The sequence below is a fragment of the Biomphalaria glabrata genome, chromosome 5, assembly GCF_947242115.1.
Source record: "Biomphalaria glabrata chromosome 5, xgBioGlab47.1, whole genome shotgun sequence".
NCBI lineage: Eukaryota > Metazoa > Mollusca > Gastropoda > Planorbidae > Biomphalaria > Biomphalaria glabrata.
The window spans coordinates 54844953-54870086 of NC_074715.1; the positions used below are offsets into that span (position 1 = coordinate 54844953).

At 34.8% G+C, this 25134-nt stretch overlaps 1 long non-coding RNA gene across 1 annotated transcript; it reads left to right on the top strand.

Moving 5' to 3' along the window:
- The first annotated feature begins 13240 nt into the window (after positions 1-13240).
- On the top strand, positions 13241-24296 carry LOC129926287 (uncharacterized). Its single transcript, XR_008777934.1, has 5 exons — positions 13241-14196; positions 18410-18548; positions 18764-18853; positions 19238-19327; positions 19808-24296. It is a non-coding gene; the product is annotated as an uncharacterized LOC129926287 (long non-coding RNA).
- The last annotated feature ends 838 nt before the right edge of the window (positions 24297-25134 follow it).

The following is a 25134-nucleotide window of genomic DNA, read 5'->3' on the forward strand; positions in this document are numbered from 1 at the left end:
TACTAGAACTGATTTGGTACTCTTTCCTAAATGTTTTTTTGCAACTTTTTATTCAACACAATATTTTTATTTTTTGAAAAAACTGAATATCACACTATAGCTTTTAGCCTTTATATGAGCCAATGCATGGACTAGATTGAGAATGGTAATGCCTTTTGGCAATGGGGAGTGACTACAAATTGAAAGATGTCGTAATGAACTTAAAACAGTTTACAGCCATTAAAAGAACAATAAATACAATAATATTTTTAATTACAATTAGACTAAGCCAAACTTAAAATACACTCAAAAGTACATTCAGCTTAATGTCCATGTTAACATTTCGGAGAAGAAAACAACAAATCTGTTTCATTATGTTATTAGTAGAGTTGGATCATGAGTTCTCCGTAATGAAGAACATCCTGTTAAAGGGAAAGAATCAAACTAAGGATCTATAGTAATAAGGCTTGTCTTCCAGTCCGAAGATTGATGAGGAATACAGTATTTCCTGTTGCTTCGCAGCACCAGCTATGACCTATATATTTTGCCACTCGCAGCACAGCATTACCATTGTTCATCTATTGTGGTTAACAAAATGCTTCTCATTCATGATCAAAGATGTCTACAAAACATCATCATGTACCGGTTAACAAAATGCTTCTCATTCGTGATCAAAGATGTCTATAAAACATCATCGTCATGTACGAATCCCTCTTAGTTCACACACACATAAAATCTCAATGTGTTCGCAAAGTTTAAGTATATTCTCATTTTGAATGTAGCCTTCACTAATATGGATGCAAAAGACGAGTTTATCTGGATCATTAAATTAGTCATGGCCTACGGAAGCCTATACCTTATTAAATTAGCTCTATTCTACGTTTCTTTTTGCAGCTGTTGTCTTTCTTTCACAGCAAGACAATTCCGACTACAAGAAATCGATTTTAAGCTACGTTTTCCCAGTCCGATATTAGTTCCACATTCTTGGATAGAAATCTTGAGTGTAATTTCATAGCGTTTTTAATGATCCCCTTGTGTCTTCCTCTGCAGTCAATCGGCCATACGCTTAAGGCAATCCTTTTTTTTTGGGTGAGCAGAAAGGTCGGCCTAACATATGTTCACCCCCCCCTCTCCAATCCCAAGAAAACATTTTAAGATCAGCTTAGAGCCAGCAAGCTTTAATTGACATAGAAAACACCTGGCAGAAGCGACTTCAGAACGAGACTTCGAGACTTGTTACAAAGGCTGCGAGATACACTATTGAGACAAAATATATTATATTATACAGTCGATACTTCAAAAAAAGAAGATGATTACGTCCTATGCGTCATGCATATTAAACAATGACCTAAAATTCTTCTAAGCCACGTACTGGTTTTTCCTGGCTAGCTCAGGCAACCCATTCCAAGCACTAATAGCACTAGGGAAGAAGGAGCATTTTTACACATTTGTCCTAGCATACGGAACGAAGAATATGCCTTTATATTTGTTTCTTTTTGAGTATTTTATTAAATTTTGTATTTGAAGATTATGGATAAAAAGTGTTTTATGTATAATTGCTACTTTACTTTTGAGTCTTCTATCCTGAAGGTTAATGAGGAATGCAGTATTTCCCGTAGCTACGCCTCCTCAGCTGCGACCTACATGTTTTGCCACATCTAGCGCAGGCATAAACATTGTCCGACGCTGGTCGATTTAGATTTTCTTTTCGCTGTCTACAACAGTCCTCGGCAGCAGATTTTCTTATGGTCTCAAATGTGTATCCCGAGGCCTTTGTAAGTGACCTCCACCTGTCTCGTTCTGAAGCCGCCTCCAACCAGATGCCAGTAGGCGACTTTTAGAGGTATCCTATCGACTCTGTTGCGGCTAGTAATTAGTTGGCTATTTATCTAAAATACTGTATTGCCTCTAATATATTAGGCTATCAATTAAGTCTAATATTTAATTTCAACACTGATGTTTAAGATGCAACTCAATTTTATTGACATGAAAACTAGAAGATGAAAAACAACACACTAACAGGAGACTGTAATACACAATTATAGGCCAAACAAACTTGAGAAAAACACGTCAACACACTAATAAGGCTTGTCTTCGAAGATTAGTGAGGAATGCAGTATTTCCCATGGATGCGCACCCCTAGCTGTGACCTACATACCCTGCCACACACAGGGCAAGAATAACCATTGTCCTCAGGTGGTCGAATTAGATTTTCTTTTCGCCGTCTGCGTCTGTCCTCGGCAGCAGATTTTCTTTTGGTCTCAAATGTGTATGCCACGGCCTTTGTAAGTGACCCCCAGCTGTCTCGATCTGTTCGAACGCGAAAACACCGAACAGTAGAATAAGGGAGACTACAAGAAAACAAACACACAGCGTACACAAATACACATATAAATGTAACAGCCTTCTTTATAACAATAATAATGTTATATTATTACAAGCAGGGCGGACTGGCTATATGGGCATTTGGGGAAATGCCCGGTGGGCCGGTACTCAAAGGGGCTTAAAGCAGGCATATCAAACACGGCGTTCGGCGACACTTTGCATGCGGCCCGCTTGGTCAGCTCAAAAATTATCAAAATAATATTAGTCTATTACGCTGGAAAATAAGAGATAACAAGCTACTTGAATTGAAACAAGTATTTGTTAAGCTGAACAACGAGAATGAGTCTGCAGTGAAAGCAAGCTACATTTTGTCAAACTTAATTGCAAGCCATAGCAAATCATTAGTGAATGTGAGTTTATGAAGGAGTGTGTCGTTAAAGCTGAGATTTTTTGCACTGCGTGAAGAAAATGTATTGTTTCTGAACATGAAAGGTGAACCTGTTGAACATTTCCAAACTGACGAATGGATTCAGGATTTTTGCATTTATAGTTGATCTCAATGCTCACCTGCAAGACTTGAATTTGAAACTTCAAAGTAAAGACAAAATTGTCACTACTGCGTGTGATCATGTCAAATGCTCTCAAGCAAAATTACGACTATGGATAAATCAAATATGAATAGAAAATCTTGTTTACGTCTCAACGTGTCAGGAACTAAAAATATTAAATACGGCTACAACATTTGGTAAATATGTCCTACACCTGGAATAATTAGTAGATGCTTTTCAATGACCGTTTTCTTGACTTCGTTTCAGACGAGCAAGAATTTTCGTTGTTTGTATCTCCATTTTTATTTGCTTCTGAAAATGCTGCTATAATGTGCAACTAGAGCTGATGGAAAAGCAGTCTGGATCTTTGTTGAAAGCAAAGTAGATAGAAGTGGCTGTGCCAAAATTTTTACAGTTATTTACCTGTAAAGAAAGTTAAATTGCGGAAATTTGCAGCCCGAATTCTTGCTTTGTTTGGAAGCAGTGATCTCTGTGAGCAGTTCTTTTCCATAATGAAAGCTACAAAAACACCTTCCCGTTCGAGATTATCTGATCAAAATTTGTCATCAGTGATGAAAGTGTCAGTGGCAAACAAGCTTCAATCAGACATTTATAAACTTGTATCCCAGAAAGAATGTTAAGCATCAGGACAAAGAAAATAACGCGTAATCATTGTAATTTATAATTACCAAAATAGTAGGCTACTACAAATTTAGCTAACTATGGGACAGGTATGCTATCAAATAATGTATTCTATTGTATTGTTTATCATCATCATCACTACTTTGAGTTCCTCATGGAACATAGGGCCTCGACAAAAACACGCTACTCTCCACGGTCTCTTGCTAGTTTTTTTTTTATGGTTTCCCAACTCTTCCCGGTCTTCTCTACTTCTTCAAGTACACTGATGCGCCATGTTCTTTTTGGTCTTCCTCTGCATCTTGTTCCCTGGTGGTTCCACTCTAAGGGTCTGACAAATCCATCTCCACTTCCTCTCTATTGTTTATAATTTACATAAAACTAGTAGGTTGTTTTGCAACTGATTTTTGGCTGCGGCCCCTCAGGTCATAGTAAGTTTTTTATGTGGCCCATACACCTTAATGAGTTTGACATGCCTGGCCTAAATGGTCTCACGAATGCCACTATGCACGCATAAAATTTTTAAAGGTTTTATAATATTCTCTTATATAAGGGGCTATATGAGCATCAAGTTAAATACATCTTTTACAGACTACAGTGTAATACTCATTTAATCTCACACATGTTCAAAAATAATGTAATAGCCTACATACGTAGACAGTGCTATTAGTAGGCTTCATTCTTTAGGACGATTCAAAAGCAACATAAGTCCTATATTTCTTTTAAAGATATAGAGTATTATAGAGCATGCATACATTTATCAATACGTCATTAAAAAAAAACAATGATTTTGAGAACAGATAGGCATATAATTGGAGACCCATCAAATGATATACAATTTACGAAATGTACTGTTTAGAAATGCCTGGACCGATTTTGACATCCAATCCGCCCTTGATTACAAGTACAAGTTCTTCTTCCCTAGTGCCATTAGAGTCTGGAATGGGTTGCCTGGATCAGCCAGGAAAACCAACTTAGAGTTTAAGCCCCTTATTAACATGCATGACTAGATTGACACATTAAACGCATTTGACGTAATTAGCATGTCTTCTTGAAGACGTGTCTGTAATTTAAAAGATAAGATTAGCCTATAATAAAGTCACCACACTCAACCATTCCCTGGCCACTGCCAACAAAAGGTAGATAAGGACAAGGACGCCGCAGATTTTACCGTAAGTAGATCTAGATCTAGACGACTGGACAGATATCTAGATATATTAGAATTAGATTGTTGAATCTTCTTATCTTATAAAATACTGAGTCCCCAGACGCCACTTTGAAAAAAAGAAGATTATTATGTCCTACGCGTCATGCATCTAGTCATGCAATGACTTAAATTCTGCCAAGTTGAATCTTATCATTTTTATTTTACACCATGTGGCATGTCATAATTAAATAATTATAATCAGATTACCAGTCATCATAACAATAACATGTTATGAATTATACTAGACTCTAGATCTGTATAAATCTAATGTACATCTTTGTCCAAACCTAATTAAATTAACTAATTTGGTAATGTGCAGTCCAAGACTCATTTTCTCTCTAATATGTAGATCTATGTGTCATGCTAAATGTACCCAAGTCCTGGGCAATACCATTTATTATAATGACACATACAACGACAAAATAAGATTCAGAATGCCACTTTACCGACATAGAACATGTTTAATTACATTATTTGCACTATAATACAGAAAAATAGTTAGAGTCCACACTTAGACTGTATATATCCAAAAAAGTCCAACTGTCCTGGACTAGGAACAAAAAACACACTTGGAGATATGCGCTGTCTGGGTGCAGCAGATACTTCATGTTACTGTACTCAGATATGCGCTGTCTGGGTGCAGCAGATACTTCAGGTTACTGTACTTAGAGATATGCGTTGTCTGGGTGCAGCAGATACTTCAGGTTACTTTACTCAGAGATATGCGTTGTCTGGGTGCAGCAGATACTTCAGGCTACTGTACTCAGAGATATGCGCTGTCTGGGTGCAGCAGATACTTCAGGTTACTGTACTCAGATATGCGCTGTCTGGGTGCAGCAGATACTTCAGGTTACTGTACTCAGAGATATGCGCTGTCTGGGTGCAGCAGATACTTCAGGTTACTGTACTTAGAGATATGCGATGTCTGGGAGCAGCAGATACTTCAGGTTACTGTACTCAGAGATATGCGTTGTCTGGGTGCAGCAGATACTTCAGGTTACTGTACTCAGAGATATGCGTTGTCTGGGTGCAGCAAACTTGGACTTTGCTGATGATGTTGCACTACTCGGGGCTACAAATAAATGCATTCAAGAAATGACGGAGAGCCTAGACAGAGAGGCACCCAAAATTGGCCTCCGCATAAACTTGGATAAGACTAAAATTATGCGAGTTGGATATAAGGCAAAGGGTGTCCCCGTCAGACTTGGCGAGTCAAAGCTTGAAGAGCTGGACAAGTTCACGTACCTTGGCAGCATCATAACAAATGATGGAGATGCTTACCATGATGTAGCATGTCGAATAGGAAAGGCAGGGAGCATTTTCCAAAGGCTGCAGCCTATTTGGACTAGCCAAGCCATTGGACTTGAGACAAAAATACACCTTCTCAACACAATCGTCATTCCAACTGCTACATATGCATGTGAGACGTGGAAGTCATCTGTCAAAATTGAGAAAAGACTAAATGTGGCTCAACAGAGATGGCTGAGACGGATTTTGGGAGTCAGTTACACAGACCGGATCTCAAACAAGGAAATCCTATGCCGAACTGGGAGTCGAACACTTAGTGAGGTTGTGACTGAGCGTCGCATGAGATTTGCGGAATTACACACACCAAGAGTTGCGATAACATGGAAGCCAAAACGAGGAAAGCGCAAACAGGGACGTCCTCGTATTACCTGGCGACACACCTTCATGGAGGACCTCAGAACAGTGGACACCAGGTGGGAGGAGGCTTCAGACATTGCCAGGGACAGATCATTATGGAGACAGCTTGCCGCCCAATGCGCTGAACGGCGTGGGAGGACCTAAGTCTAAGCATAATATCATTATGGTTTCTAAACAAAAAACTGCTGTAATTTGGAAGTTCAAAATATATAGAGATCTATGTTACTATGTAGGCCTATTAAAAGAAAAACATAATAAAAAGGCAGAAAAAAAAATACATCAAAAAGATATTATTTTTTTCTTTATGTAAATTTGATGCTTTAAAAAAAAAAAAAAGCAACAACTAAGCAAATAAAAAAAAAAACAACATGTAAAATAGAATAAATGAGACTGCATAGAGTTGATAAAGTAAGCTTACACTGTTACACTAGAAACAAACAGATAAGTTTAAAGTCAGGCCACTGATTTTAGAGATTTAATGTTATTTAATTAAGAGAATTCAAAACATAAATGAAAAAATTACAATGAGACTAATAAAGCTTAAACTGACCCCATGGTACCAAACACAGGATTTTTTTTTATAGTACTGGTAACTGAGGAAGGTTTATTACAGGCATGAGTTTGATCTTTTTGAAACTAATTCCTAAAAAAAAATGTTTTCCTAGGCAACTTCAAAACTACTTTGTCAACTATCCAGAGATTCAGGGGAATGAAATCTTAGACTATTTATAATTAAGGTAAATTTGAGAAAAATAGTAATTTCTTGATTATGATTTTAAAACTGCTTTTTTCTATGACATATATATTATAATGTAATAATGTTGTTTTTTTTCAGTTAAATTAAACTGATGCAAACAGTATTTACTTATTAACTTTGACTTACTGATTATCTATGATGAGTCTGGAATTATTATGTGTGCATGATCTAAATTGTGGTGACCCATTCTGATTATTGTAAAAATGTTTTACATGTTTCAGATGTTCCTTCAGAGTTGAAAACAACTACATTCTAGCTTGAACGTCCCACAAGAAGATGTGGGGTGGCAGCAGGCAGGGGTCTAACCTAGGATCATGGAGACCACTAAACGATAGTCCAGAGTGTATATGATTGATCGAGTAGACAAAGAAGGGATGGATTACTGGAGCTAAGAAAAGGCATAATTTAACAATAGACTACTTTGGGGTAAGTTTCCGTAGCTGCCCCTACACTTTCTATGGTCTTATGTATTGGTTTTCTCTAGACTGTTTTTGTTTTTTTGTTGGTCTCTATTACATACACAGTTTAGTTCATAATATAAAGATATTTATATTTAACTCTATATGAAAAAGTTTATGTTAATATGTATTACAAGTGCTATGCCCCTTTGCTTGGGTTTGAAATGCCCTCTGTGTCAAATGAGTTAGCCTTAGTCAAGATAGCAACATAAAAAAAAAAACATTCTTGAAAATGAACTCTACAAAACGAATATATTTGTTCTAGTTTCTACTAGCCTTAATTAACAGTTGACTGTCTAGATTTTACTTTTCTGTTGAATGAAATTTAGATGTTTATTTATTTATTATTTTTCTTTGGTTTATCATAACATAAAGCTTGCTCAGTGCTCAGTTTAAGCTCTTTGGGGAACATGTGGGGAGAAGCAGTATTTGGGAGAAGATTTCCATGCTGTTTCCAACCCTTACTTAACCCTTTCTGCAACATAGCTCAAGCCAAATCTAAATTGAAAATTTATGAAAATGTGTGGTGCTTACTGGAATTCTAAATACAGCCCCTTGAAAGGTAGCCAACTGGTGTATGCCCCTCAGCCCCACAGGGACTTTGTATAAATCTAACAACTAATTTTAATTTATCTTCATCAGATATGGAATGAGAGAGGCTATAGTGTTGATTATATAAATATGTAGGTCTCAGCTGGGGCTGCACAGCCACGGAAAATACTGCATTCCTAACTTATCTTGGGACTTATTTTAAAGGTAATTGTCTACATTTTATACTATACTATCTTTATAAGACATACTGTATAATAATACTTGTATATTTTTGGAAAAAGTGAAGATCTTTGTTTTTACCAGATCATATTGGATGTATCTGATAGTTGTCCAAGAGTTAAAGATTAGTTTCTTGTCATCACAAGGCATCACTTATTCTATAGTGAATCATTGTAGAAATGATATAAAAAGTATTCTGACTTTTAATGTTGTCAGAGGTTCGAATTATATATATATATATACTATGCTGCTTGCTGCTATGCTCTGCTTGTCTCTTGTTCTTGTTGACTATGCTCGCTAGGGGTATGAATCCTCAATAACACTTAACAATACTTGCTTATTTACTCACATACGAACAGTTACCACTAGATAGCCTACACATCAACTCCAACTCCAAATCTCCAAGAATATATCAATATTTTAATATCCAATATTGCTCAAGTAAATATTAATAAACAAAACACCAGTCCATCAACTTATAAATACATAAATACCAGTCCAGGAAGTAAACGTCCAACCTTCCTGGACCGGGAGCAAGACCTTACTGACTTAACACATTCTCTCGCACATTCAACGAAGACTTAATCACTCAGTTCACAACACGTGCAACACTTCGCATTCATAACAAGGGGATATAACAATCATACCAAAATATCAAACTAACATTCATTCTCGCCATACCTCTCCCTGACATCCCCCCTCTCACGATATGACTGTTATTAGATAACAGTCATTCAAATATACACATAAATATACATACATACACACACTGTGTCATACACATACTTATATACATATATATAAACATATATATCTACACACAAATGTATATAATGTACATTAAAGTGAAATAGTCCTTATTAACCTAACAAAAGGAATGTGTCCAGCTATTTACAACAAAGGGAAAGAGATAAAAGAATAAATGAGAAAAGAATAAATGAGAAAAGAATAAATGAGAAAAAAATAGTGGCATGGAGAGTTAAATTACAATTTGAAGTCGGCAGGCATAGTCCTTCCCACGTTAATATTTAATATGTAAAACAGCAAAAATACAAGAAAAGATAAACTCCTATGTATAGCAATAATATACGACAAGATACCATCTCTAATAGTTAAAGGCACGTTTCACATTGTATTGGGGAAAAAATGAATTCTATCAATTATAACTAATACAAATATGCTAAGTCTTGACAGTGTATCTGCTAGTAGACAATGGTCTGTGGTCAAACTGAATTGTGCATCCTCCTGGGTATCAGAGGTATCTGTCTAGGCGTTGGACACTCAACGCTACTAATGAAGTAATGCTACTCTCTATGTATCAGCTTTCTGCACTTTACCGGAAGGAAGCCATCTACTTGGTGCAACACACAACAAGCTATTTCGGATGTACTGTTTAGATAAACACAATAACTATTAACATTTTGTTACAAAAAAAATAATTAAAATACATGAAGACAGACAATGCTGAATTTTCTCTATTGCCAAGTCGCACTCGGGAATTCAGGTGACCCTCGTGGACATCCCCTTCTCAGCAAAAGAGAGAAGGGAAACACTACGTCAAGATTTCTTTTTTCTTTTTCTTGGAAGTTTTAGGTACAAAAACATTTGTAGCCTATTGGGGTCTGGTTTAACTTTACCCCCAATAACAACTTGACAAACTTCTTTAAGACTTGTTTTTCGTCTTCTGGGGATTTTTAGGTACAAAAACATTTGTAGCCAATTGGGGTCTGGTTTTACTTTACCAGTACCAACAACTTGATAAACTCCTTTTGTTAGGTTTAATCTCTTCAATGGTTTGTGTACTCTGTGAAATGGTCTCAGAACATGAATAATATTATTGTCAATAAACTGACAATCAATAATTTCCTTATCAATAAGTTCCTCAGTAGTTACTTCATTAAACCGACAATCAATAAGTTCTTTAGTAGTTAACACATTTTCACTTTTTTCTCTTTTATATGGTTTGTCACTAATATCATTTTCAATATAATGGCAGTCATTTAGTTCCTTATTAGTTAAGACATTTTCAATTAATACTTCCTTATCTTCAATCTCTCTCATATCATTAATAATATAATTACAATCCTTTAGTTCCATAATGGTTAAGACATTTTCAATTACTTCATTATCTTCTATCCCACTTATATTATTATCAATATCCTGACAGTTATTTTGTTCCTCATTAGTTAATATGTCATTTTCAATTTCTATTTTATAGTTCACATCTCCCTGTAATGACAGTTTTACTTCCAGTTCCATTTCCAACTTTACCACTTCTATTGCCTTTCTTTCTAATTCTAATTTTGATCTTTCTAGATCTAATTTTTGTCGGTTTAAATCTTTAAATCTTTCTAGATCTAGTTTTTGTTGGTTTAAAACAAACTCTCGTAAATCATCACCCTTAATTCCAAACATGTGGGCCTGTTCTATTAATACCTCAATTGACCTAGGTTTAAACTCGTCCAGTTCTATTTCCAACTTTACCACTTCTATTGCGTTTCTTTCTAATTCTAAATTTAATCTTTCTAGATCTAGTTTTTGTCGGTTTAAATCTTTTAATCTATCTAGATCTAGTTTTTGTTGGTTTAAAACAAACTCTCGTAATTCATCACCCTGAATTCCAAACAAATGGGCCTGTTCTATTAATACCTCAATTGACCTAGGTTTAAACTCGTCCATGGTAATCACAAATAATAAGAAATATTACTGAATAAGCGTAAATTAACTTATAAAGGTTAAGTTAACAAGTAACGTTCAATTCACATAAGACAATAAATTATAAAAAAGATCAACAAAAAAAAAAAAATTCACCCTTTATCTCCCCTACTGAAAAGGCAATGTACACTCGACCCTGAATGCCCTATACAACAGACAAAAGAAAACTCAACTTATCTGTGTCTGATGCCAGGAAATAAATGACGACTCTTCCCACACGACAGGGTTGCTTTAAGAATGTAGAACTTCTGGAGTGTCAGGTCGCTGTTCGGCCTCCTTGTAAACGCTTTATGACTCACAGCAGATTTAGAGAATGAAACAAATACAAAACAAAATTATTCAAACATTGATATGATACTAATAGTAATAATAATGGGTGCATACAAAAAATGATTATCTAGTCAGGTAGTACAATAATTTAATAATAATCCAACATCAATGTAGTAAAGGTAGATAAATCACGATTACTTGAGTAATTGCATTCATGTAGAATAATTCAATAGTAAGTGAAAACTAGTAGTAGTAGTGTCTCTTTAAATGGTGATGTCCCTTTAAATGGCGATGTCTCCAAATGGCGATGTCTCTTTAAATGGCGATGTCTCTAATTCCAATAATCCAATACTAAGTAAGTAGTAGTAGTAGTAGTAGTGTCTCTTTAAATGGCGATGTCTCTTTAAATGGTGATGTCTCCAAATGGCGATGTCTCTAATTCCAATAATCCAATACTAAGTAAGTAGTAGTAGTAGTAGTAGTGTCTCATTAAATGGTGATGTCCTTTTAAATGGTGATGTCCCTTTAAATGGTGGGTGACGCAATGACCTCGGTATACAAGAAGTAGCTACAAGTCCACATTAGTCAATGACCTTGACTTCAACAATAACGTGTTGATGGCGAAAAAAAAATAGTTCCTCCGTGTTCTCAAAAATTTAAACAATGTCAAGTTCCTCAGTGTGTGTCAAGAGACTCTCAAATACTGGCCGAACGAGGCCCAAAAATGTCAACGAGTAGTAGGTTACAAATAATACAGATTGCCTTGAATCCAACTTTAGTAGACAATGTCATGTACAATAGTTACTGTCCCAGACCGGACGAAGCTCAAAAAATTCGGTATCCTTATCTTTGCTTGTGTTGCTTATTCTTTATTTTCTTATCGACTTCTTCAACGTGACGAATGACATAACAGGTATAACTGACCTGCCCGGACTTAGCCCTCAGATAGATGTCAAGAATAATACTGTATTAGTACACCGGTTAATACACTGGTGTTTAATAATACAGGTAACAGGTACAACGATACCTGCCCGGACGAAGCCTCCAGATGTCAGAGGTTCGAATTATATATATATATATACTATGCTGCTTGCTGCTATGCTCTGCTTGTCTCTTGTTCTTGTTGACTATGCTCGCTAGGGGTATGAATCCTCAATAACACTTAACAATACTTGCTTATTTACTCACATACGAACAGTTACCACTAGATAGCCTACACATCAACTCCAACTCCAAATCTCCAAGAATATATCAATATTTTAATATCCAATATTGCTCAAGTAAATATTAATAAACAAAACACCAGTCCATCAACTTATAAATACATAAATACCAGTCCAGGAAGTAAACGTCCAACCTTCCTGGACCGGGAGCAAGACCTTACTGACTTAACACATTCTCTCGCACATTCAACGAAGACTTAATCACTCAGTTCACAACACGTGCAACACTTCGCATTCATAACAAGGGGATATAACAATCATACCAAAATATCAAACTAACATTCATTCTCGCCATACCTCTCCCTGACAAATGTATATTGACATTTTTTCTCAAGTGATCATAAGGACAATCTTCTATAGCTTTTAAACATATCAAAATATTTTTTGAATATATAATAAACCAGATGGTTCATAAATAAATTGATTATTGAAATTCAACAGATTGTATATTTAGGGTCATATTTTCCTAATCATTTTTGTTTTTGAAATTATTAGTTCTGTTAGAAGGCCTGCATACAACATTTACCAGACATCTTTGTTTATCTCTCTATTTGCAGACTTTGAGAAATGCATTAGATTTAAACTTACTTTAGACTTAGGTCCTCCCGCACCGTTCGGCGCATTGGGCAGCAAGCTGTCTCCATAAAGATCTGGCAATGTCTGAAGCCTCCTCCCACCTGGTGTGTCGAGTTTGCCGTTTCTGTAGCAATAGTGGTTTTACAGGGTGGGGGTCGCTAGCCCCACGCCAAACCCTCCTCCTTTTTCACCCAGGCTTGGGATTTAAATGGCTTTTAAAAATATTTTAATTATAGCACATGATGGAGGATGGGATATTGCTCATGACATCTTAAAAGATAAAAAAAAATGAGCTAAATCTGTTTATGCTATTGGGTATGTTGGTTAAGTTTTTTACTCCCCAAAGCTAGTGATGATGAGATAGAAACAGATAAAAAGACAACACCACATAATTATTTTCAATTTTCCCTAATGCCATTAGAGAGTGGAATGGGATGCCTCAATCGGCCAGGAAAACCAATGACTTAGTAGAGTTGAAGTAACTTATTAACATGCCTGACTAGATTGATCATGAAATGCATAGGACATAATTATATTCTATTTTGAAATAATGCCTGTAATCTAGAAGATATGAAGATTGTGTTTGTCCTGTTCTTTTTGGTCTTCCTCTGTGCCTTGTGTCTGTGGGTTCCCATCTGAAGCCTGAATAGCTCTTTTGTTGGCATTTTTATTTTAGGTGTAACTTGTGTATTGTTCACTATTTATTAAGTTTTGAAAGTGGCTGAGTTTGGAAAGACCTAATCAACTTTCTAACAAACAGCTCTGCTAGCTTGTAGACATCTAGGTGAACATATAAGGATATCTAGCATGTAATAAATTCTATGAAACTTTTAAAAGAATAAGTATATTATTATGAGGTTGTTTTTAGAATAAAGGCATATATTAATATATTTAAATAGTTTGTACATTTTGGAAAGTGTTATGCAAAAGTGATTCTGTTCACAGCTTCCATTATCCAAGGACATATGATTCTCTGGAGGCTTACATCACTGGAAAAAGTCTTTGGGCCCCTGAAGATTACAGTACATGTAATGCTGCAAAAGGAGGAGGATGCTGGGCCAGGGTAAACACTCCATAACATAATGACATAGTGAATGAAATAACATTTTATTTTAGTCTATAATAGTTGTAATTTTAGTCTAAAATATTTAAATAAATGTTATAGTATAAGCCAGTTCCTGAATTAGCTTGTCACAATGCACATTCAGCCAAAGTTAAAAATTCTTGAATAAAGTTATCTCTATTGTACTTAAGCTAGCTATATCCTGTATAGTCAAAAGATTGGCAGCAATTCTCTCTGCAAATGATGATGTGCTGATTCATAATGGAACATTTGATTTTTTTAATGGGGGGGGGGGGGGGAGGACTTGCTAAGTGGTTAAGTGCAACTGCTTTTAAGCTAGAGTTTTCAGGTTCAAATCTTGGTGAAGATTGTTTTTGAATTTCAGGATCTTAGAGTGCCTCAAGTCCATGCAATTCTAATGACATTAGTTGGGGAAGTAAAGAAGGTTTATCATTGTGCTGGCCATATCATGATACCTTTATAACTGTAGGCCACTGAAACAGATGACATTTACATCATCTGCCCTATAGATTCATCATCATCATCACTCCTTTGAGTTCCTTATGGAACATAGGGCCTCGACAAAAACACGCCACTCTCCACGGTCTCTTGCTAGCGTCGCCATGTTCTTTTTGGTCTTCCTCTGCGTCTTGTTCCCTGGGGGTTCCACTCTAAGGCCTGCCTAGCTCTGTTGCTGGTATCTTTTCTAAGGGTGTGACCAATCCATCTCCACTTCCTCTCTAAGATCTGCACTTCTATATTTTTCTGTCCACTCATCTCCCACAGTTTGGTGTTTTCTACTTTGTCATACCAGTGTATTTTTAGGATATTTCTCAGGCATCTGTTGATGAAGGTCTGTATTTTTTTTGTTGTGGCTTCAGTTGTTCTCCATGTTTCTGAACCATACAGTAGGACAGCCTTGACATTAGAGTTAAAGATTCTTAGTTTAGTCTTGTTTGAGATGTAAGGAGATTTCCAGGTTGGTTTTAGCTGTGTAAATGTCTGATGCTAGATTTATACGGCGTTTAATGTCTTCATCTGTTCCACCTGATATACTGACTACACTCCCAAGGTATATAAAATTTTCTACTTGGTCTATTGTCTGAGAATTCAATACTATGTCTCCACTTTGTTTATTGTTTACTTTAAGTACTTTAGTTTTTTGGTGGTTTATTTTGAGGCCTACTCTTTTTCCTACTTCGCTTAAAGCTGTGACCTTTTCTTGCATATCCTGTAGTCTGTGTGATAGTAGGGCTATGTCATCAGCGAATTCCAGATCTTCCAGCTTTTGTATGAGAGTCCATTGGATTCCTTTCCCTGCGTTAGAGTAGGCTTCTTTTGTGACCCAATCCAGTACTAGAAGGAACAGGAGTGGTGAAAGAAGACATCCCTGTTTGACTCCTGTTGTGACTGGAAATTCCTCTGACAGCTTGACACAGTGGGTTACTTGGCAGGTGAAACCATCATAAAGGTTCTTGATTATGGTTATTATTTTATTGGGGATCCCATAATGTCTCATTACAGTCCATATAGATTCTCTGTCGACACTATCAAAAGCTTTTTCAAAGTCAACAAAAGTTGCATAGAGAGGAGATTGCCATTCGACACATTGTTCTACAATTATCCTGAGTGTAGCTATTTGGTCAGCACAAGATCTCCCTTTTCTGAATCCGCCCTGTTCTTCCTTTAGGTGTTCATCACATGCTCCCTTTATTCTGTTTAGTAGGATTCTGCTAAAAATCTTGCTTGGTACTGACAGCAAAGTGATGCCTCGCCATTTCTCACATTGTGATAGATGGTATTTTTATTAGCAAGCCCTATAGATTGCAAGTTTTAAAAGGCATTCTTATTACATTTTAATCCGCAACTATTCTAAAAATTATAATCATTTTTTCAGACATTTTTTCTTTTCTGAGCCACTAAATTGATGATTATGTTAAATCAACAATTGATTTTAAAATAATATTTCTGATTTACTTTGATGCAAGAAAAGGCTAATATTATAAGCAATACTTACTATAGTCAAATTATGCACTTTTATAAAGTATGCTAAGCAGGCTTAAACAAAGCATAAAAAAAGAATATTTGCTATTGATCTTTTAGAAAATGGGGCTATAGAATATACAACTATCTATTTGTTATAATTTTAATGAAGGTTTTTTTGTTTTTACATTTTATCCTCAAATTTAAATCAAAACTATGTCAATAGCTATATGTCTTCATAAGTTATAACTAATTTAACATGTATTTATCTTTGGAATGTTTGTAAATTGTTTTGCATGTTTCTGATGTCCCTTCAGAGTTGAAGATAGTTTACTTCCTAGTCCAAACCTCCCGCAGGGTGATGGGGGATGGGAGCAGGCAGGGTTTGAACTAGAGACCATCGATAAATCTGATCGACAGTCCAGCGCGCAAACTGCACGACCTGGCAGTCAGGATCATTATCTGGGTAACTATTGTCTGATAAATTGAAATAATGATTAAGTCTAGAAGAAGTAAAACTATGGCATGCATCCTGTTTGGAACTATCTATTCACCTAAATTAATTCCACTAACTTCGATAGTAAAGCAGTTTACTTGCTATGTTGTGAGTCTTTTTTTTTAAAAAGATTTTAAAAAATGAAACATTTGTTGGTGCTTCTGCTCTGACACTGAAAAAAATGTAGGTCTGTTGAAGTTAATGAATCATAAAAACAAAGAACAATATCCAGATTATACATGATTACATTTTGTAGTGTCATTCAATAAGGAAATCTACTTGAATTGTAAGCATGTTTCTAACCCTAAATATTTACTATATAAATAAATTATGGCTTTCATATAGTGCTACTTTCATGCTTATAGCATGCTCAGAGCACTATGGTCCAATCTCATTTGTGGACCAGTGGGAGTAGGTTTTCTAACTGCCTTAAAGCACTCAGTAAACACAACTCAACTCGAGTTGTGTGTCGAACCTCTAGCCCCCTTCATAGGCAGCCAAGTTCAAGCGTAGTTGGCCTCTTGACCACGCTTCCTACTAGGCTCGATTGGTTACCTTGGTTGTGGAAAAGGAAATATTTAAAGTTCTTGAAATGTTCAGTATCCTCATTTTGTAATTAAACCTGATGCATGATGGACATTAATATTTTTACTATATATTTCGAATTGCCTCTTACTTTAAAATTTAGCTCTAGCTGGATAACTTTGTGCAATAGAAAAATTATGTTTAGATTTTGGAAATTATAATTTATGTGCTACATCTTAAATTCACTATATACTTGTAGAACTATTGCTTGGAATCTAATTGCAAGTTTCTACTGTCGACTGTCATACTAGATATGGTCTTATGACTGCATTAGAACCGAAACTATAATGGAATCTAATTGCAAGTTTCTACTGTCGACTGTCATACTAGATATGGTCTTATGACTGCATTAGAACCGAAACAATAATGTTTGCCCCCCCCCCCTCCCTTCATATGGAAAGCAGGTAAATCTTTCATTTAGAGCCAAATTATATAACCCTTACCGTATTTATACAATAAAAGTGTACTGAGCATGTTATAGTAGAAAGAAGACACATTATAGAAATCTTATACATAAGAATTTGGATACCAAGAAAAAAAATCTTTTCTCTAGTGAAACTAGATCTGTATGGATAATGGTTTGCTTTTAATCTTTAACAATACAGCCAATCAACCTAACTGGTACATCTGGTAACAGGTACATCTCTTAAGGCTAAAATGACCAGTGTGTGTGTTTTGTATCAAGGATATGCATGCTGTTGGTTTTGAAAAAAATGTTTGATGTGACTGTCAAGGCTTTTTACAAATCTTTTGTATATGTGTATGTGTTTTTTTTTTTCTATTTTTTTTAATTTTGTATTGTAATCGGAATTCTTAAATGGTGGAAAAAAAATGTAAACCACTATTTTGACTGTCAAAAACAGTAAACCTAAAAAAAATGAATTTTGTAGTTTTAAACAAATTGAATCACAGTTATAACATATATAAAATATAGATTTATAACATATTGAATCACACTTATAATACATACAGGCTGGCTGCCTGGTCGTGTGGTATATTGTTTGGACTTCTCGATGGTCCTGGGTTAATACCCTGCCTGCTGTCATCCTGCTGGAAGTTAGGACTAGGAAGTAAATTATCTTCAACTCTGAAGGAACAACTAAAATATGTGAAACATTTTACAAACATTTTTTTGTTTTCCTTTCCCAGCACATACAACTCAATTTACTTCTATTGGCTGGAAATATTTAAAGCATGACAGTGGCGTAGGTAAACTACCAAATAGTGGATCTTATGTTGGATTGATCAGCTCTGATGAACTGACCTGACCGTTGTAATTGAAACCATAGTGAGTAATAATTTCTTAAAAGCACTCTTCTTACCTCCCTCCCCTCCCCTTAAGATTCTAAAGAAAAAATTTGTAGCATGTTACATTACTAGACTGTAAGACTATTTATGACATATCTGTCAGACATACCTACAGGTTGGAAAACCTATCTATTTGACATACCTAGATGACATATTAACTATTTTTCAGACACAATCACTTTATTTGTATTTCAGACTCATGACCACTCTATCTGTATAGGTCCTGGTATACCCTGGGATGATGTTCACCCACAACTTTTAACTTGAAATCTTAAAGGAAGTTTTGTAAGTATATTTCATTAGATTCTTCTGCTTAAAATAATTTATAACAATAAAGAAAAAGTTAAAGACTGCTATTGCATGAGGCTTGTATTTAAAAAAAAAAGAAAATATAATTACTGACAAATGAATTCAAAAGTTTGATGTCAGCTGGCAGAGTGTGAACCTGGTACCATTGTGAAAGATAATCCAGTGTGCCTACTGCACAACCAGGCAGCCATCCAGTCTTAAAAAGAATGTGTTAATTAATCATTTTATTTAGTTTTAAATTAGACTGTTTTATGTTTTATTTGTATCTCTTTTCTATGGACTTTCTTTTGTTTTAACAATATTTTATTACCAGTTATATAAATTTAGTAGAATAAATATAACTACCATTGTTATCTTTAGGCTAAACTAACAAGCATGAATGTCTGGTACAGTAAGATAGGGTTAATGGTCAACCTGACATTATGGTTCATTCATTTGGGACAGCTAATGGTGAGTCAATTCTATTTTTAAATATTAAATTAATCTGATGAATTCCTTTGACTCTTTTTGTATTAAGTATCAAACTTGGCAGTGAAACAAAGACCAAGGAAAAGAAGCATAACTTAATTTATTTAGGTGATAGAGTAGCAGAGTAGGCCTAAAGTGTCTAATGCAGAACATTCTCAGGACATAAGCAATGTATTCATATCTTGTACCTTTGCTGAAATGTTAACAGACAGAAATTTAAAGAAGGGAATCCACCTGGGAAATAGTTTAAAGAGTGTTGGTAGACAAAAAGATTAAAAAAAAATAACCATAGACTTGCAATGAAAAAAAAAAAAGAGCCTACTGCTGTGCCACACCAGTTGGTTAAAAGAAAGACTTAGCAAAAGAAAATCTGGAGATGCTTTAGTAATAAATAAGTCAGCACTTTAATATTGTATTCATATATATATATATATTCATATTATCACATTCCATCTTTCACAGTTTGTGTCTGATCAAGCAGTTCTCAAGTTAGGGCTTGATGAAGTCTACAAACTGACCATTATATCTACTGGACAAAAAAGGATCTTATATGTATATTTTAAACCTGGTCAATGCCTATTTCTCCACTATTGTCGACATCTTGAGACATCACCATTGGCAGAAACCGAAGACGGCTGATACATTTGTGTGGGTGAAAAACTGAAGGCGTCGCTCGAAGACAGCTGATACATTTGTGTGGGTGAAAAACTCAAGGCTTCGCTCGAAGACAGATGATACATCGTTTCCACGTGAGCGCTCGTCACCAACTTTTGACACGCTCTTGCATTGTCGAGGTTTCACCTTACATTGCTATACAGAAGGTCCTCCATTTAGACCTCTGTTCACATATGGTCATTCTAATTTTTCAGAGACTTTACATATTTGGATTATCTAAGCTGAAGTTCTCCACTTAAGTACTGTTGGATTATTTATACGAATGTTCAAGTACTTTTGGATTATTGATCATTGACGTTGAAGTTGGACTAACTTGTACCTATTGGCGCTCTCCTAGTCATCGTTGTACGACGAAGAAATAACACATGCCTGCATTACTACACTTACATTTTGGATTATCTTATTGGATTATTTGGATTACCTGTTGGACTTGTGTTAATTGTAAAGGTCAAGAGGAAATATTTTTTGACATTACTTGAGCATTTGAGCCATCTTATGGCATATGACTGGATTATTTTACTACTACTTTGATGCTCACATTGATGTGTATTCTCAATCGGATTACTTAGTTACCTTACCCATGGATTATTATTGAACTACTCAAGCTGTATTTGTATTTGACAAGCTACAAGAGAGGATTAATCTACATCAGTCTACAAAAGAAAGTCTGTAAGTTATAATTAAGGATTGAATATATTCATATGATTAATAAAGTACATTGATTTTGCTGTGGTATAGCAGTAATTGAAGTTGATTATATATAGAGTTAGTGATTGATAACTCTTGGAACCATATTAAATTGATTTTCATTTTTTATATTTGTTACCTTAAAGGGCGGTCGGCGTGGGTCTGTCTTATGTTTTGAGACTGAATCGGCACAATTTATTTGTTCCGTTCGTTTTCACTTCATCTGATAGGGATCTTTAGGGATTTTCTTGTTGTTCTCCTAGTCCTAATAAGGTCCGAGTAGACCAGCCTTGTTCAGTAGGGACTTCTAGATCATTTTGAAATTTTTTGTTTAGTGGTATATAGTTTTGTTTGTACAATCGTAGTGTGATTTCTCTTTGTATTCATATTGTTTGTTTGTGTAAGTCTTGTATTTACATATCTGTGATTCTCTTGTCAAAGTCTTCTATTTATTGATTTCTTTTAAAGCAGACTGTATTGTTATCTATATATATTGTTTTTGTGTTCGTCACCTATACTTTAATTTATCTCTTTATTCTCTCATTAATTAATTTTTTTTTTCATTTTTTCACTGCACATTTAACATGTTACAAAGATATATTTGAAGTAATAATATTGTGTACATATATACTATCACTTGAATTAGAGCCTTATTTTTTGAGCTCTTGTACTTATTTTGTATTGACACATTTCTCGTACTCTGATTATTTTGTTGGTACATTTTGATGCAACACTTATTACTATTGACTCATTTGTACATTGTATTTGGCACACATTGATTACAAACTCAACACATTTATTGGCCATCTATTATTTAAATATCAAAGATACATGCAAAGTGAGACATTATTATTTGTATTTTGATAACTAAGCACTCACTACACAGTTAATACTACATACAGATTGGAATCCTATATATTTGTTGACTTTATACACGTTGAAGATTATTTAATATTTATTGACATTATACACACTTGAAGCCTAAACCCATACCTATCAACAATGTCTACCTATGATAAAATCTTGGAGTTGGCCAGAGAAATGGAATTGAAGGGTGAAAAGAAAAGAGAATTTATCGAAAGAGAATTGGATGAATTAAAGAAGAAAGAATGTGAAGTAGCGGAACGAGATGAACGAGCGGCAGAAAGAGCGCATCAGAAAGAAATGAAAGAAATAGAGGGAAAAGTTGAGTTAGCTAAACTGGAAGCTGCAAAAGTGAATCCGAACATATTACAACGACTGACACAGCAAGCCAAACCATACGTCTCGAAGTTCCATAAGTTCAATGAGAAAAACGAAACTCTTGAAAACTACATTGTGCAATTTGAGCACAAAGCCTCAACGTATGACATGTCTCCTAGAGATATGGCCAAGCACCTACTCGCCAATCTTGCAGGTGAACCGCTGAACATAATAGCCACCCTGACACCTGAACAAAAGACTGACTACAAGGCTGTGAAAAACAGACTCCTCGAACACTTTGGCAAATCCGAGGACCACTACAGAAAACTCTTTCGAGACATCAGATTGCAAAAGAACGGTGATTACAACAGAATTATTTTTGAAATTAAGCAAAATATCTTAAAGTGGCTTGAACTCTTCAACTGTGATATGACGAGACCAGACCAAATCATTGATATGTTCTTAATTGACAGTGTACTATTGAATGTTACAGACAACATTTTCACTTTCCTGAAAGAGAAGAAAATTAAAAACGAAACAGAACTCATAACTAACCTGAATTTATTCAAAGACAGCCATCCCAATCACACCATCGACAGAAGAGACCATCATTAACACTGATTCAAGTAAATTCAAATACAGCAGCAACAATAAAACCTGCTTTAACTGCGGCATAAAGGGTCACATAAAGAGCCAATGTAGATCAATCAACAGAAGCACTTTCCAGTATCAAAGTGGCACATATCGAGACAATAAATATGACAACAGAAGAAACAGCAGAGCAACCCAAAGTTACAGCCCTAATGATAGAAGAAGGCAATACAACACCAACAACGATAATTACAACTTCCAGAACTATCAAAGAAGACAGCAATACAATACCAACAACTTTCAGAACTATCACAGACAATCCAGACGTGATGGCTACGAACGAAACAGATACAACAGAAATACTTCAAACAGATGGCAAAGTAACAGCAACAATAGAATCCATAGACGCCCTAGCAGTTATGACAACTCAGCCGCAACCATCGACACTCACGAACACGAACATGTAGCATTCATGAACTCAACTCCAGAAAATAATTCCTATCCATTACTTACAAACGGGCTGGACAACGCATCACGAAACAGTAACATTAGAACTGGAAACACACATGACACTAGTAGTTAGCAAGCTAGACATAGGGCAGCACAACATACAATTTTGTTTATTATACAATAGGATACAACACCATCACAAAATCACTAAATATCAGTAATATAACTAAACAATGACATTGTTCACTTAAGTCAACAACTATAATTATCACACTATTTTACATAACACTAGCACCGTTAAGGACTCATTAGCCAGTACAAGTGTAATTCATTGAATCTGTTGATGCCATATTCTACATATAACTTTGATTGTATTTGTACACATGACACTTCAAAAGGTCATATGTGCCCAATTTTTGCATATGTGTAAATTATTTTTCCAAGAGTCCATTTGAACAGAACGCAGTCATATTAAAACCTGAGTATGTGACACTATTTATTGAAATGTATTTTTCATTTTTTCAAATGTACATAACCTTTGTAAATTGTATAGATATAACTGTGACATTGATCTTCACTGATGAATTTATTTTTTCCCACATATCAGTTTTGAAGACTATTTGAGCTTAATTCGAGGCTTGAAACGATACACTTGATGATATGTAATGCAAACAATGATTTTTTGAAAAGAATATTGTATTTAATTAGTGAGATCTATTTGAGCATTACTGATGGCTTGAAAAATAATTGATACTGTGTAATGCAAACTGAATCTTTGAATAGAAGATTGTACTTAATATGAGAAGTATTGGAGCATTATTGATGGCTCATGAAGTAATATATATAATGTGTGATGTAATCGCTGATTTTTTTAGGAGAAGATTGTATTTAATATGAGAAAATTATTTGAGCATTATTGATGGCTCGTGAAGCAATACATTTGATGTGTGTCGTAGACACTGACTTTTTGAGAAGATTGTATTTAATATGAGAAAATTATTGGAGCATTATTGATGGCTCGTGAAGTAATATATTTGATGATGTGTGATGTAGACACTGATATTTTTTGAGGAGAAGATTGTATTTAATGACAAAACTTTTGGAGCATTATTGATGGCTCAAGCAGTATATTTTATATTATGTGATGATAACACTAATTTTGAGAAGAATATTGTATGGATATGAGAAAACTATCGAAGCATGATTAATGGCTCGAAGTAATATACTTGATTTTTGAAAGAACATTGTACTTGATTCATGAAGACTATTGGAGCACTATTAATGGCTCAAAGTAATATATTTGATTTTTGAATAGAACATTGTATTTGAGTGATGAAGACTATTAGAGCACTATTAATGGCTCGAAGTAACATATTTGATGTTACATAACGTGAAAAGCTGATTCATTTTTTCGAGAGAAGATTGTAACTTACACTTATGTTAAAAGAACTTGTGCTCACAGTAAGACATATGAGCCAAATGAATATCATGATAACGACCTTGATGCTTTAATATGCTTATGACTTTGATGATTTAAATATGTTCCTCATAAATCATCATTAAAGAATATATTTTCTTGACTTTCATGATTTAGTAGCATTGTCAAAACATTGCCATTATTTTTGTACATAAACCATTGAGACAACATAAATATTTATTATAGATACATTTCACTTGCATTGATTTATTTTAAAGAACATTGTCAATATCTTTTCATTTGACCATGTAACCATTGTCAATATTTTTCATTTGATTATGTAACCTGATGGGATAAACTAAGTATATTTGTATACGAGCATTTTTCATGGCTGCTCATTCCTTTGTAAAATTAATATTGAAAGCATTCTTTTGATAAATTGAGAATTTACTTTGAAATTTTGTGTAAAGAAACACTTGCTTTTTGAGTAATGTTGACAACTATGAGTATTGTCTACACAGACAAATATTTTTTCAAATATTGTAAGGTCAAATGAGACCATATATTAGTCTCATCAAATTTTTTGATGGCATGATAAGACATGTGCCAGAGATTATTTCTCTCTCAAAAGATGTGACTATACATATAATAGTATTATTACTTAAATTTCAAAAGATTTTTACAAAATCTTTTTTTTTTTGAGGGAAAGGGCATAATGTCACAGTCTTAGTTGACATTGCATGATCTAAAGTTCACATCATGTTAATAGTTTAAAAGACACATGGAA